We start from the raw sequence: 14,352 nt of genomic DNA, 5'->3' as shown, positions 1-14,352 counted from the left end.
CTGAGTTAGCTAGAAAGTGGTGAGCCAAGGAGAACGGTGTGAGGCAAGTTCTGAGAGGTGAGCAGGGGCAGGGTGCAGGAGGGCTCTGCCACCAGGACAAGAAGTTGGGTTTAACTCTAAGTGCTAGGGGAGGCCATTAGAGAATTTAAACCAAGTTCGGTCACATGGCCAAACACAGAACTGGACTCCCAGATAAACAAATGAGAGGCCGGGCGCGGTGGCTCACGCCTGTAATCCCAGCACTTTGGGAGGCCGAGGCGGGCGGATCACAAGGTCAGGAGATCGAGACTACGGTGAAACCGCGTCTCTACTAAAAATACAAAAAATTAGCTGGGCGCGGTGGCGGGCGCCTGTAGTCCCAGCTACTCAGGAGGCTGAGGCAGGAGAATGGCGTGAACCCGGGAGACGGAGCTTGCAGTGAGCCGAGATCGCGCCACTGCACTCCAGCCTGGGCGACAGCGTGAGACTCCGTCTCAAAAAAAAAAAAAAAAAAAAAAAAAAAAAAAAAGATAAACAAATGAGAATAGGGAGCATAATGAGTCTTCCCAATCCCCATCCCCATAGAAAAATGTTTTCTGCCCACATTAAGCTTTTCTCTGTGCACACACAATGATGTGCATGAAATTCTAATGAAGTCAAGTTCAGGACTCCATCTTTCACAACTTGCATATCATTTCTTCCTAGTCTGGACTCCAAGAGCCTGAGGAGAGGAAAGGGAAGAGGAGAGAGAGGAAGAAAAGTCGTTTTCAGACTCTTGCTGCGTGTTGGGTGCTGCTGAGGGCCCACTACAGAGCAGGTTGAGCCCTGAGTGTGAGACAAAGCAGCCCCAAAAGAGGAGCCTATCATCTCACCGCCCCATGAAAAGCAGAAGCAGAGATCTCTGTTTGCGGAGACAGTGAGTTGTTTCATCACTGCTACTGCTCCACGGTTCCCAATCTTCATAAACCAAGAATTAAAGGAAATTGGATTAAAATTACAGTATAAAGAAAAGTCTTGCATGGAAAGACCTTCCAGCTCTGAGGAGTTATAAGCACTGGACTGCATTTCCGAGCAGAGGGAAAAGAGTGTATGTATGCTGTTTATTTAAACTCCACTTTGGATAAATAACGACCTCTGTGGAAATGTAAACATAGCACCTCTTCCCCATTACAGAATCACGATTTCCAACTCTATGTCATTTCTTCTATCTTCACTGTGTATATGTAATTTTTATGGGACTATTATCCTTGTGATGCTTGCTTTCTAATGTTCTGTTTTTGCTTAACATTTTACATATATTTTCCTATGTAGCAGCACAGTCTAAATATTTGCTATTTTCCAGAGCGACACAGTGATACACTATAATAAGAATAGCTCACACTTACATAGTAATTACTCTTTGTCAGGCACTGTTCTAACCACTTTACCCATTTTTACTTATTAAATGTTTTCTCATTAAAGCCCTCTGAGGTGGGTCCCATCTCCCTAGTCTGGCTTCAAAATAAAGCAAATCCTGAAGCAAAAGATTCCATACACTACTTTATTTAAGGTGCAATTCCAGGGAGGCAAGAGTGAAGGAAAAGTAATGTGAGGCAGGGAATGGGGAAGAATCCATTTGAGGTTATGTGATTAATCTAGTTACCAGCAAGTGTGATAGATAGATCCATCTATCTAAGACTGTCTTCCCAGGAGACAATTCTCCAAAAGGCTGCGTAAGCTGCATTTTAGACAGTTCTATAGCGGGAGGGAGGAGGAAGTTTGTCCACCTGTTTCCATCTGCCCCATGAAATATTTTATCCACCCACCACTACCCTGAGACATACACATAGCGCGCGCGCGCGCGCACACACACACACACACACACACTTCTGGGCTGGTGCATGTCACACCTCTGTAATCAACAGGGAAGCCTCAGGCTAGGTAACAAAGGCAGGCATGAGGACTTGAAGCTAGGTACTCTAGTTTGCCTGCACAACTTCACGAAGTCATTCAGAGCCTACATAAAACCTGGTTGTGGCAGCAATGGCTGGGACATACAAGAGATTCTATATTGCACTGGTTTGGGGGTGAAACACAAAGACAGTGAGTGCCTCCCTTAAACCACTCAGCTAGTGACTGATGGAGTCACAATTTGAGTCCAGGAAGCCAGGCTCTTCACAATTTTGTTAAACTAGCCTTTTCATTGGGGAAGATGTGAATTATTTTCCCTTTTTCACCAAAATGCTCCAGAGCATAATAAAATATCACTGGACAAGAATCGTGGTTTCTGACCTGGCTCAGACCCTTGGAAAATCATTTCTTCATGTGTCTCAATCTGTTTATCTGTTTTTGGAAGAGTTCAGACTACACGATCTTAGAGTTCTCAAATATTGAATAACGCTGTTCTAAAAATCCGAGCAAATAATTGTTTTAAATGTATCAAACTTTAGGATGTAAATCCAGAAACTAGATCACTCAGTCATAGGGTAGGACCCTTTGTATAAGTCATGGTTTAAATGAGCAGATTGCCTTTGAAAACAACCATAGCAATTGAATGCGTTTACGACACCTTCCACAAATGTGAGTGTCTCTTTCTTTGCAGCCTGATCATCACTGGGATTAAACAAAATTCGATAGAAAATATTAATGTTTGATGATTTGAGAGCATCTCAGAATGGTCTTTTATTCCATTTCTTTAGTAACTGAGCAAGCCAAACATCTCTCTAAGTGTTTTTCATATGATTTCCTCTTGTGTAAATTAACTTTTAGCAAGTTACTTCTCCTCTCTATGGGATCAGCTTTGTTATCCCTAAAATGAAAAGGTAGACTGAGATCTCTACAGCTGTTTTGAGGGTTAAGTGCGACAACCTAGAAGCAGACCCGATAGTGGTCCTACCTCAATTTAGTAACTAGTTAAGTAAGGGCTGTTCTATTTTTAGCATTTCTATGAATTTAAGAACCAGCCAGCAGGCCCCCTGACCAGAGGCTTTTAAGAAATGTTTGGGCCAGGCACGGTGGCTCACACCTGTAATCACAGCACTTTGGGAGGCCAAGGCAGGTAGATCACCTGAGGTCAGGAGTTTGAGACCAGCCTGGTCAACATAGTAAAGCCCCATCTCTATTAAAAATACAAAAAAATTAGCCGGGTATGGTGGTGAATGCCTGTGGTCCCAGCTACTTGGGAGGGTGAGGCAGGAGAATCGCTTGAACCTGGGAGGCAGAGGTTGCAGTGAGCCGAGATTGTGCAACTGTATTCCAGCCTGGGCGACAGAGCAAGACTCTGCCTCAAAAAAAAAAAAAAAGAAAAAGAAAAAGAAATGTCTAGTCAACCGGATTCTGTCCTTCTTAGATGGTTCATATTTTAATCATTCCTAAAAGAGAGATGAACTTAAATGACCTGCATGTTTTTTCCCTGATCCTGTCAGTTTATAATATTATTACATGACGAGAAACACATTATCAAATGCCTCTCCCAAGGTGGTGCTCATCTTGGTTGACTAACACTTCTAGTTTTGCTCTAAGGCTGGAGCTTCTGAAACATTTGACGCATTTGTTCCAACTTATGGTGACCTACTTATTCTAAGTTTCAATCTTTTAGCAGATAAAATTAAAAATGGCCAAAGCAATGATGTCATCATTGTCAGTCTTCGGAGATTTAAGAGAAATAGGACAGCGCTCTCAAACACTAGGGCGGAGTTAGGGGGCTGGGAAACTGGGAATTTGCAAACAGATTACCATGTTTCCATTCTGGGACAGAGATTTTTTTAAAGCAGGGACTAATCCTTGGAGAGCGCCAGCCTCCTTTTTCTAAGCCTCTTTCTTTATTCCACGGTGTTCCTCTTTATTTTTACTCTCCTGTGAAAATCTGTGTTCAGAACTGGACTAGGAGGCGGGAGAGAGCAGCGCAAGCCCAGTTCTGCCACTTTATAGTTCTGCGAATTTTCATAAGTAACTTCACGTCATTGAGTCTGTTTCCTCATCTGTTTCTGTGATTACGGCTCCTTCCACTGATTGTTCGTAGTCTTCACTAATGAGTCTGTAAGATTCTGGAATTAGTAGGAATGCCTTGTTTATGTTTGTGCCCTCCACAAAGGCCCACTATATAATTTGTCATATAAACATGCTCTTTCCTCTTTAGTGTAACAAATTCTAATGAATCTCTCCTTGTTCCTGAACGTGACCACCGTCATTTGATCTTTCTAAGGTTGTTCAGGTGTATTAGTTTCCCAGAGTTGCTGCAACAGATTACTACGAAGTTGGTGGCTTAAAACAATAGAAATGTATTCCCTCACAGTTGTGGAGGCTGTAAGTCTAAAACCAAGGTTTCCAAGGAACCATGCTCTCTCTGAATGTTCTAGGAAATAATCATTCCCTGCCTCTTTCTAGCTACTTAGGATTTCTGGCAATCTTTTGTGTTCCTTCGTTTGTAACTGCATCGCTGCACTCCCTGCCTTTATCCTAACACGGCAATTCTTCCCTTTGTGTGTGTATCTTTCCGTGGCTCCAAATCGCTCTCTTCTTATAAAGGCAATTATTAAATTGGGTCCCAACCTAATCCAGTATGACCTTGTTTTAATTAAATTTGCAAAGACCCTATTTCCAAAAAAGGTCACATTCACAGGTTCCAGGAGGCCAGGAATTTAGGGGGACACTATTCAACCCAGTACACTAGGATATCTCTACACCCTACTTCTCGCATCACATCACCTTGGAGCTGTCTCTTGCCTTCATCGTGAGTAATCCTTCCCTTGGATGGTTTCCCTTCACTGGAGTCGAAATTATTATCCTCATTGTTCTCCTTGACGATAGGCTGTCCCTCCTGTAATCCATGTTTCACAGGAGCCTGCTGTCAGGCTAATCTCATGAAAAAAGGACAGCTTGGATATCTTTACTCCTGTGCTGAAAAACTTTTTCATGGTCCGATTACCTGTTGGACTAAGGGCTACTCTTCCTCAGAGGGACCTTCACTGACTTTTCCATGTGATCCCAGCACACCTTTCCAGTCTTACTCTCATGACTCCCCTCCACGCACTCCTCACCTTGTCCTTAACTCCGTGGCCTGTCCTTCTCCTTCTCCAGCGTGCTTTTTCCCTCCATCTGAAAAGCCATTGTTTCTAACACAGCATATATTATTCCCACCTCTCTTGAAAAGCCACCTCCTTTCCAAAGTCTTCCAAGATCCCTACTCCACACCCAGCCAGAATAGTCCCTCCCACTCCAAACTCCCATAATACTTTGCGCTTCACCTGATATTTTTCTTCCGGAAATTGTGATCATGCTATGTCTCTTTTGACTAGAACATGAGCTCTTAAGAGCAGGGACCCTTTCTCACTCCCCAGTTTCTGGTTCTTAGGAGATGTTTGGTACGTATTTCAAAGGGAGCAAGGGACTGAGGGAGGGAGAAAAGAGGGGAGAGAGGGAGGCAGGGGAAGAAGAAAGAAATAATTCTAAAGTAAAGATTTTCAGAAGGTACTTCAAGGGATGTGGAAATATTTTGTATTTTATTAATAGTCAAGCTGATTTAAAAATTAAAATGTTATCTTTACCCCTAATGTTAAATTTTGATATTTATAAAAATAGTTCATTTTTTAATAGTAAGCAACTATTATAATTAGATGTTCCAAGTAAAGGTATATTAATAAAGTGTATTTCTGTCTTATAAGTAGAAAGATAAGATTGTGGCTGGGCACAGTGGCTCACACCTGTAACCCTAGGACTTTGGAAGGCTAAGACGGGTGGATCACTTGAGCCCAGGAATTCGAGACCATCCTGGGTAACATGGTGAAACCCTGTCTCGACAAAATATATAAAAATTAGCTGGGCGTGGTGCCCACAACTGTAGTTCCGGCTACTCAGGAGGCTAAGGTGGAAGGGTTAACTGAGCCCAGCAGGTTGCGGCTATAGTGAACCATGATTGTGCCACTGCACTCCAGCCTAGGTGACAGAGTAAGACCATGTCTCAAGAAAAATAAATGAATAAATTTTTTTTAAAAAAAAAGGAAGAAGAAAAGAAAGATAAGATTTCTACTATGGTAAGATTTCTACCTAGAGAAATCTGGGTAAGATTTGACTGCATTTTAAAAAGTATGTAAGCCACCAAAGCAGTGAGGTCACATATTGCTCCTGGCAGATGAAGTATGTGCATTTCCTTTTAGACTCTTCTAATCCCAGAAGACATATGATGCTTGGTATTTTTTAACCTATGGGTGATATTAAAGGAGAGAGATATGTAAAGCCAATAAGCAGAGCAGAAAGGTAATGGACTTCAGAGTTACAAAGACTATGACACCCTGCCATTTATTAAGTGTGTGATTTGGGAGAAATCACTGAACTTCTCAAAACCAGTTTCTTGAGATTAGCTTTAATTTATAAGGTTGTTGAGAGGATTACATAATATCCTTTAAATGACTAACATATGAGACGCTTATTAAATGAATCTACCTCAATTACAAGGGTTAGTTCTGGTGAGAGGTGCCATTTCTTTGACTCCCCTTGGTGAATTACAGCAGTAATTCTAACAGAAGCTGAGAAAGTGGATGAGTAGGGCCTTAACCTCTCAATTGCCCCGAGGGAAAGTTAGCTAATGAAAAGCCACAAGAGTGAATTGTCTGCTGAATGCACTCTTTTGCACAGGTACAAAATTACTTTCATATAGATATCCAGTTTGCTAATTATCTTTTAAAAATCCAAGGAGCATTCTTTCTAAAGTCCTGGTAGCGACCAAGATTGAAGGAAAAGTAACTGATTTCACCCAAGAATCAAGGGACACACATTTGGAACTAAAATAAGTGCCTGAACACATATTGCTTGATATGACTCTGGAATAGATAAAATATTTTCCTGTCTGTGGTCCTTTTTCTCCAAGATTTGGCTTAAAAAAATTTTTTTTGAGAGATGACTAAGAAATAGAAAAATCTGCTCCCTGAACTAAATTGGATTTTTTTACTTATTATTATTATTATTATTATTATTATTATTATTTGAGATGGGGTCTTGCTCTGTTGCCCAGGCTGGAGTGCAGTGGCACGACCTCAGCTCACTGCAAGTTCTACCTCTGGGGTTCATGCCATTCTCCTGCCTCAGCCTCCCGAGTAGCTGGGACTACAGGTGCCCACCACCACGCCAGGCTAATTTTTTGTATTTTTTAGTAGAGACGGAGTTTCAATGTGTTGGCCAGGATGGCCTCAATCTCCTGACCTTGTGATCTGCCCACCTTGGCCTCCCAAAGTGCTGGGATTACAGGTGTGCGCCACCGTGCCCAGCCCCAAATTGGATTTTTAAGAGAAACCCAGTGACAGAATTTTTCTCTTACCAGTTGGGTTTCAAGTCATCTTTTTCTTCTTTCATGAGACTGTTCTTTCCTGGGCACTGGTGGGCACTGGTTTTAAGAGTCAAGAGTACCATAGGAGGATATGCCACACATACCTGCAAGGGGCTCATTCTAGCTTTAACTCATTCCATCTAAAGGATTTTACCCACATAGCTGGCAATATCCACATGCCTATGGATGTACTTTCACTTTTGTGACCCAGAGTTTCAAGGACAGGTATTCATGGTCATATAGGCCTCATCGGGAACACCCCTCCCCTATATGTATCTTTCTAAAATTACGTTATGGGGCCATTTCTCAGACCTAGCGAGAGGTGAAGCCAGCTGGACTTCCTGGGTTGAGTGGGGACTTGGAGAACTTTTCTGTCTAGCTAGAGGATTGTAAACGCACCAATCAGCACTCTGTAAAATGGACCAGTCAGCACTCTGTAAAATGGACCAATCAGCTCTCTGTAAAATGGATCAATCAGCAAGATGTGGGTGGGGCCAAATAAGGCAATAAAAGCTGACCACCCGAGCCAGCAGGGGCAACCTGTGCCTCCCCTTCCATGCTGTGGGAGCTTTGTTCTTTCACTCTTCACAATAAATCTTGCTGCTGCTCACTCTTTGGGTCTGCACTACTTTTATTACACTCACTGCGAGGGTCTGCAGCTTCATGCCTGAAGTCAGTGAGGCCACGAACCCACCAGGAGGAACAAACAACTCCAGACACACCACCTTTAAGAGCTGTAACACTCACTGCGAAGGTCTGTAGCTTCACTCCTGAAGTCAGGGAGACCAAGAACCCACCGGAAGGAATAAATTCCAGACACACTAGGATCTTTGAATCTTTGTTACTTATATCTCAAAGAACTTAACCCACTGTCTTTTCTCTTCTAAATATTAGCTCTACTTCTTACTCCATCCCTTAAACAAGTATCAGGGCTCAATTTTTTTTTTTTTTTTTTTTCTTGAGACGCAGTCTCACTCTGTCTCCCAGGCTGGAGTGCAGTGGCCGGATCTCAGTTCACTGCAAGCTCCGCCTCCCAGGTTTACACCATTCTCCTGCCTCAGTCTCCCGAGTAGCTGGGACTACAGGCGCTGCCACCTCGCCCGGCTAGTTTTTTGTATTTTTTTGTAGAGACGGGGTTTCACCGGGTTATCCAGGATGGTCTCCATCTCCTGACCTCGTGATCCACTCAGGGCTCAATTTTAAGAGTTTTACCACCAATCAGAATAAAGAAGAGACATTATTACCAAAGATAAATTGTATGGAAAAGATGGAAAGTCTCTAGCATCTTACAAAGTAACTACAGCCAGTGCCCAGAGCTAAAGTTGCCACTGGCATTAGGGGTGTCTCAGATAAAAGTTTGAAAAGCAGCACTTTCCACAATAATTTATTCAGTGATACTTGGAATTTTCAGTGATGTTGGGAATAATTGGCTATAACTCAGAAATGGATATATTTCAAACTGACTCGTACTAGATTCTGAGAGCAAGGGGAAGAGTGATTGGTTCACTTTTTAAATTCTCCCAAGAGTATCAGTTCCTTCGGAGTCCTTCAATTTTTCACGCCATATCAATCTTTCTCTGTTTTCTCTTTCACAGCACTTGATCATATAGATCTATTCAGCTTCTTTGCTTATTTTCCAATTGCCCAGACCCTAAGAGTTGAAAAAACATACAAGAATCTACACCATTTCCTGTATGTCTCCAGATGAATCTCTCCGCTCTTTGTCCTATGAACAAGGCTAAGATGGTATTTCTTAGAAGACTGAGGGGAGAAGCTGAGCTGGTGAAAACAAAATGTCTGTTAAAACTTGGCAGGGCAGACTAAAAAATAATCTGAAAAACACTCACATATTATTAAATTCTGTTTCATTTACATTTGGATTAAATTCTTAGCCATGTCATCAGGAACTTGTTATGTGCCTCTCTCAATCTCATTTCTCTCATGTGTAGACTATAGATATTTGGAGGCCTAGGCGGGTGGATCATGAGGTCAGGAGATCGAGACCATCCTGGCTAACATGGTGAAACCCCATCTCCACTAAAAATACAAAAAGTTAGCTGGGCGTGGTGATATTCACCTGTAGTCCCAGCTACTCAGGAGGCTGAGGCAAGAGAATTGCTTGAACCCGGGAGGCGGAGGTTACAGTGAGCCGAGATTGTGCCACTGCACTTCAGTCTGAGCGACAGAGTAAGACTCCATCTCAAAAACAAACAAACACACGAAAAGACTCTAGTTCCCATAGGTTTAACACAAGAAAAGTTTACATCTGAATCATCTGGGAATGCAGTTAGGATGATTCTTGTTGGGTGATATTTCATGCAGTTATTCAGGGAACCAAGAACTCTATCTTGTGGCCCACTCCTCCTGCAGGATCCAAGGAATCCTCCCCATTCACTTAAAGACATACAGAGGGGCTGTGGTGAAGACACACCCACTCCACTATTCCACCCAAAGTGACTGACTCACATCATTTCCTCTCTCTTTCCATTGGCAAGAATTCGCCATGTGACTTCCACCCCAGATGCAGGGGAGCAGGAGCATTAAATATGCCCTAGTTGGATATCACTTTCTAGCAACAACCTACACTATGAAGGAGTCTTTGGTGGTCAGCTATCTATCTCTGCTACTGTGTTAAGCTGTTCTTCCACTGTGTTGCGTTGCTGTAAAGGAGTACCTGAGACAGGGTAATTTTTAAAGGAAAGAGGTTTAATTGGATTATCATTCTGCAGGGTATATAAGAAGCGTGGTGCCTGGCATCTGCTCAGCTTCTGATCAGGCCTCTGAAAGCCTCAGGCACATCACAGGCCAAAGCAAGAGCAAGAGAGAGAGTGGAAGAGAGGTGCCACACTTTACAACCAGATCTCACGAGAACTCTCTCACTATTGTGAGGACAGCACCAAGCCACGAGGGATCCAACCCCATGGCCCAAACAGCTCTCACCAGAGCTCACCTCCAACAATGGGAATTATAATTCAACATAAGATTTGGGCAGGGACAAATATCCAAACGATATCAGCTACACCTTCTTTTTTAGAAAACATTTTATTTTTAATTCTTATGAGTATACAACAGCTATGTACATTTATGGGGTACATGTGATATTTGGATACAGGTAAAATCCCAGTAACTGGGGTATCCATCACCTCAAGCATTTATCATTTCTCTGTGTTAGAAACATTCCAGTTCCACTCTTTCAGTTATTTTTAAATATACTGTGCAATCCCAGCTACTGTGAGACTGAGGCAGGAAAATTGCTCGAGGCCAGGGGTTCAAAATCAGCCTGGGCAACATAGAGAGACTGTGTCTCTACATAAAATTTAAAAATTAGCCAGGAGTGGTGACATGTGCCTGTACCCCTAGCTAGTTGGGAGGCTGAGGTGGGAGGATTGCTTGAGCCCAGGAGTTCGAGACCAGCCTGGGCAATGTAGCTAGACCCTGTCTCAAATATATATGTGTATATATATGTACACACACACACACAAACACACAATTATTGTTAATTTAAAATTAAAGGGTCCTAACTGTAGTCACCCAATTGTGCTACTGAATACTAGGTCTTTTTATTTATTTATTCATTTTTTCTGAATGCATTTTTGTACTCATTAACCATTCTCACTTTATCATCCCCCCCACTTTCTGATTTCAGTTATGAACAGAAGGATTTATAACTAACTTCTCAGAACCTATTCTGTTTGCTTGTAGAGAAATAGAGAAACTTCTGTGGTAGATACTCAAAAATAGGAGCCATGACTATGTATAGTATATGTATATAGACTATGTATAGAGCATTGCGTGTCTATACAATGAATGCATAAATACAATTTTAAAATAAATATACTACTTTTTTTTAAAGAGATTTTCTATCTTAGATTGTAAATGTATTAACGTCAAATTTAGGTAATGCACTTGTGTGTGTGTGTGTGTGTGTGTGTGTGTGTGTGTGTGTTGGCCCAGTATCTCTTCTTTTAAGAAACTACTCCATACTCCTTCTGTAAATATCTTGGTTTATGTGGTTAAAGAAGGTGAAGGAAGGACTGACACGGGTCACCTCCTTACCTCAGCAGTTGCATATGACCTGGTCCTGGCCGATCAAATGGCTTCACCTTACTAGCCACAGTGGGTTTTTCAGGGATGGAAACCTAAGCTGGGCCCATCAGAACTCCTTATGGTGCCTTTTCCAAAGACTCTTACTCTGAGCCCATAACCTCTAAACCCCATGTAAACGGAGTTGTCTGTAGGCATCTTACTGCTGCATGGAAATGGCCTAATAATGGAGCCAGAGAGCTGATGGACATTATTTGAATGCCTGAGCAGTCATGAGCAAAGCCCACTACAGGAGCTTTCTAGTTACGTGAGTCTGTTCATTTCTCCACTTACAATTTGTTTTTTGGCTTAATTTGATTTGAATTACTTCTGATAATAAAAGCTTCAAATTAAAGGGCCCTAACTATGACACCGGATTTGGATTTTCCATCTTTTCATCATGGTTACCGTTCTGCTCTAAAACCTTTAATGAATCCGGCTGCGGTGGCTCACACCTGTAATCCCAGCATGCTGGGAGGCCAACGCCGGTGCAGATGGCTTGAGACCAAAAGTTTAAGAACAGCCTGAGCAACATGGCAAAACCCCATCTCCACAAAAAGTAAAACACTGGGCCAGGCGCAGTGACTCATGCCCGTAATCCCAGGACTTTGGGAGCCCTCAGCAGGCGGATCACTTAAGGCCAGGAGTTCGAGACCACCCTGGCCAACATGGTGAAACCCTGTCTCTACTAAAAATACAAAAATTAGCCAGGTGTAGTGACTTGTGCCTGTTGTCCCAGCAACAGGGAGACTGAAGCATGAGAAGCACTTGAACCCAGGATGCTGAGGTGGAGATTGCAGTGAGCCAAGATCATGGCACTGTGCTCCAGCCTGGGTGATAGAGTGAGATTCTGTCTCAAAAAAAAAAAAAAAAAAAAAAAAACCAGGGCATCATGGTGCGTGCCAGTAGTACAAGCTACTCACGTAACTAAGGCAGGAGAATCACCTGAGCCCAGGGAGGTGGAGGCTGCAGTCAGCTGTGAGTATGCCACTGCACTCCAGCCTGGCTGACAGGGTGAGACGGTTTCTTAAAAGTAAGTAAGTAAATAAATAAAACTTTTAATTAGCTTATTAATTGCCTATAAAGCCAAATTAAAGCTCCTCTGCTTCACTTTCAGAGCCTTCCACAATAAGGGTTCACTTTTCTTAATCCAAGAACATAAACCTTAGAATGTCCAAACACTTATTTCTTACTCTGACATCTGGTTTCAGTCCATTTCTGTCTTAACCTGTTTCAACTTATAAAATTCCACATATGTTAGGACAGTTCCCATGGAAATTATTACTGCTTTGAGGGTAGGGACCATGTCTTTCAGACTATGTGCCTGTAGCCCTAGCCAATCAGGACAGGAGGCTGAGATGGGAGGATTGCTTGAGCCCAGGAGTTGGAGACCAGCCTGTGCAATATAGCTAGAACCTGTATCAAAAAAAAAAGTGTATATATATATATATATACACACACACACACACACACACAGAATAAATTATTTTTAATTTATTGTTAATTGTAATGGTGTTCAACTACCATCCACTTCTCTACCCCTTGTAGCAGGTCAATCTTAGCATGCTATAGAAACCATAAAACACTCTGGAAATTCTTGTTGAATTACATTCCCACAGTGATATTTCTTTGAGAAGTAGACTTTAATTTTGAACAGGCTACTTTTTTTTTTTTTTTGTCTGAGAGAGGAAAACTATCTAAGTAGACAATTTGGGGAGTAAATTTACAGCTTGCAAAAGGTGCTGAGTTGACCAAAGCCTTCTTGGAGGCCAGCATTAAGGTCACCTTTTCTTTTATTTCATTTTCAACACAGTTATCGCTCAGGTACCAACTCAGAGAGTGTTTCTCAATAATTGACCAAAGTGGTAATCTCTTTGAGATGTGAAAAAGAAATCAAGCACTTCACAGATCAGCCATCCGGAAGCTGTCGAATATCTGTTCTTCCTTATTCCTGGCACACTATGGTCTATGGCATTTGTTGAAAGAATAAATAATATCTCCCTTCCCTTGGGCCTTTTTCCTCCACCTCCAGGCCTCATCAATTCCAGAAATATTAGGAAGACATAAAATTGACATGTATCAGTTCCTCATACCTTTTTTTTTTTTTTTTTTTTTTTGTGAGATGGAGTCTCGTTCTATCACCCAGGCTAGAGTGCAATGGCGTGATCTCGGTTCACTGCAACCCCTGCCTCCCAGGTTCAAGTGATTCTCCTGCCTCAGTCTCCTGAATAACTGGGATTATAGGCGCCCACACCTTTGCCTGGCTAATTTTTATGTTTTTAGTAGAGACAGGGTTTCACCATGTTGGCTAGGCTGGTCTCGAACTCCTGGCCTCAGGTGATTTGCCTGCCTCAGCCTCCCAAAGTGCTTGGATTACAAGACAGAGCCACCATGCCCAGCCATCTTTACAGCGTTTTTATTTATTTATTTATTTATTGAGACGGAGTCTTGCTCTGTCGCCCAGGCTAAAGTGCAGTGGCGCGATCTCCACTCACTGCAAGCTCCGCCTCCCGGGTTCCCGCCATTCTCCTGCCTCAGCCTCCCGAGTAGCTGGCACTACAGGTGCCCACCACCATGCCCAGCTAATTTTTTGCATTTTTTAGTAGAGACAAGGTTTCACCGTGTTAGCCAGGATGGTCTCAATCTCCTGACTTCGTGATCTGCCCGCCTCAGCCTCCCAAAGTGCTGGGATTACAGGCGTGAGCCACTGCGCCCGGCCCTTTACAGCATTTTTATAGTTTTTATTCACATTCCATCTTTTCATTTGCCCTCCACGATAACTTTGTAGCTAGGAGGAAATAATAATGTCCATTTTGCAGAGAAGGAAAACTAACACTCAGAGAAGCAAGGGTACCTAAAGATCATATAGCTGGCAGAGGACAAACCCAAGGTGTTAGGCCTCCTAACACGGCCATACGCCTTTTCCCATGGTACCCTACCCACGTGCTCTGGGAAGTGACCAGAAAGCAGCACACGCAGTGTAGTGGTCA

Source organism: Papio anubis, chromosome 2 (assembly GCF_008728515.1).
Source record: "Papio anubis isolate 15944 chromosome 2, Panubis1.0, whole genome shotgun sequence".
Lineage (NCBI taxonomy): Eukaryota > Metazoa > Chordata > Mammalia > Primates > Cercopithecidae > Papio > Papio anubis.
Note: the sequence above shows the minus strand (reverse complement) of the source record.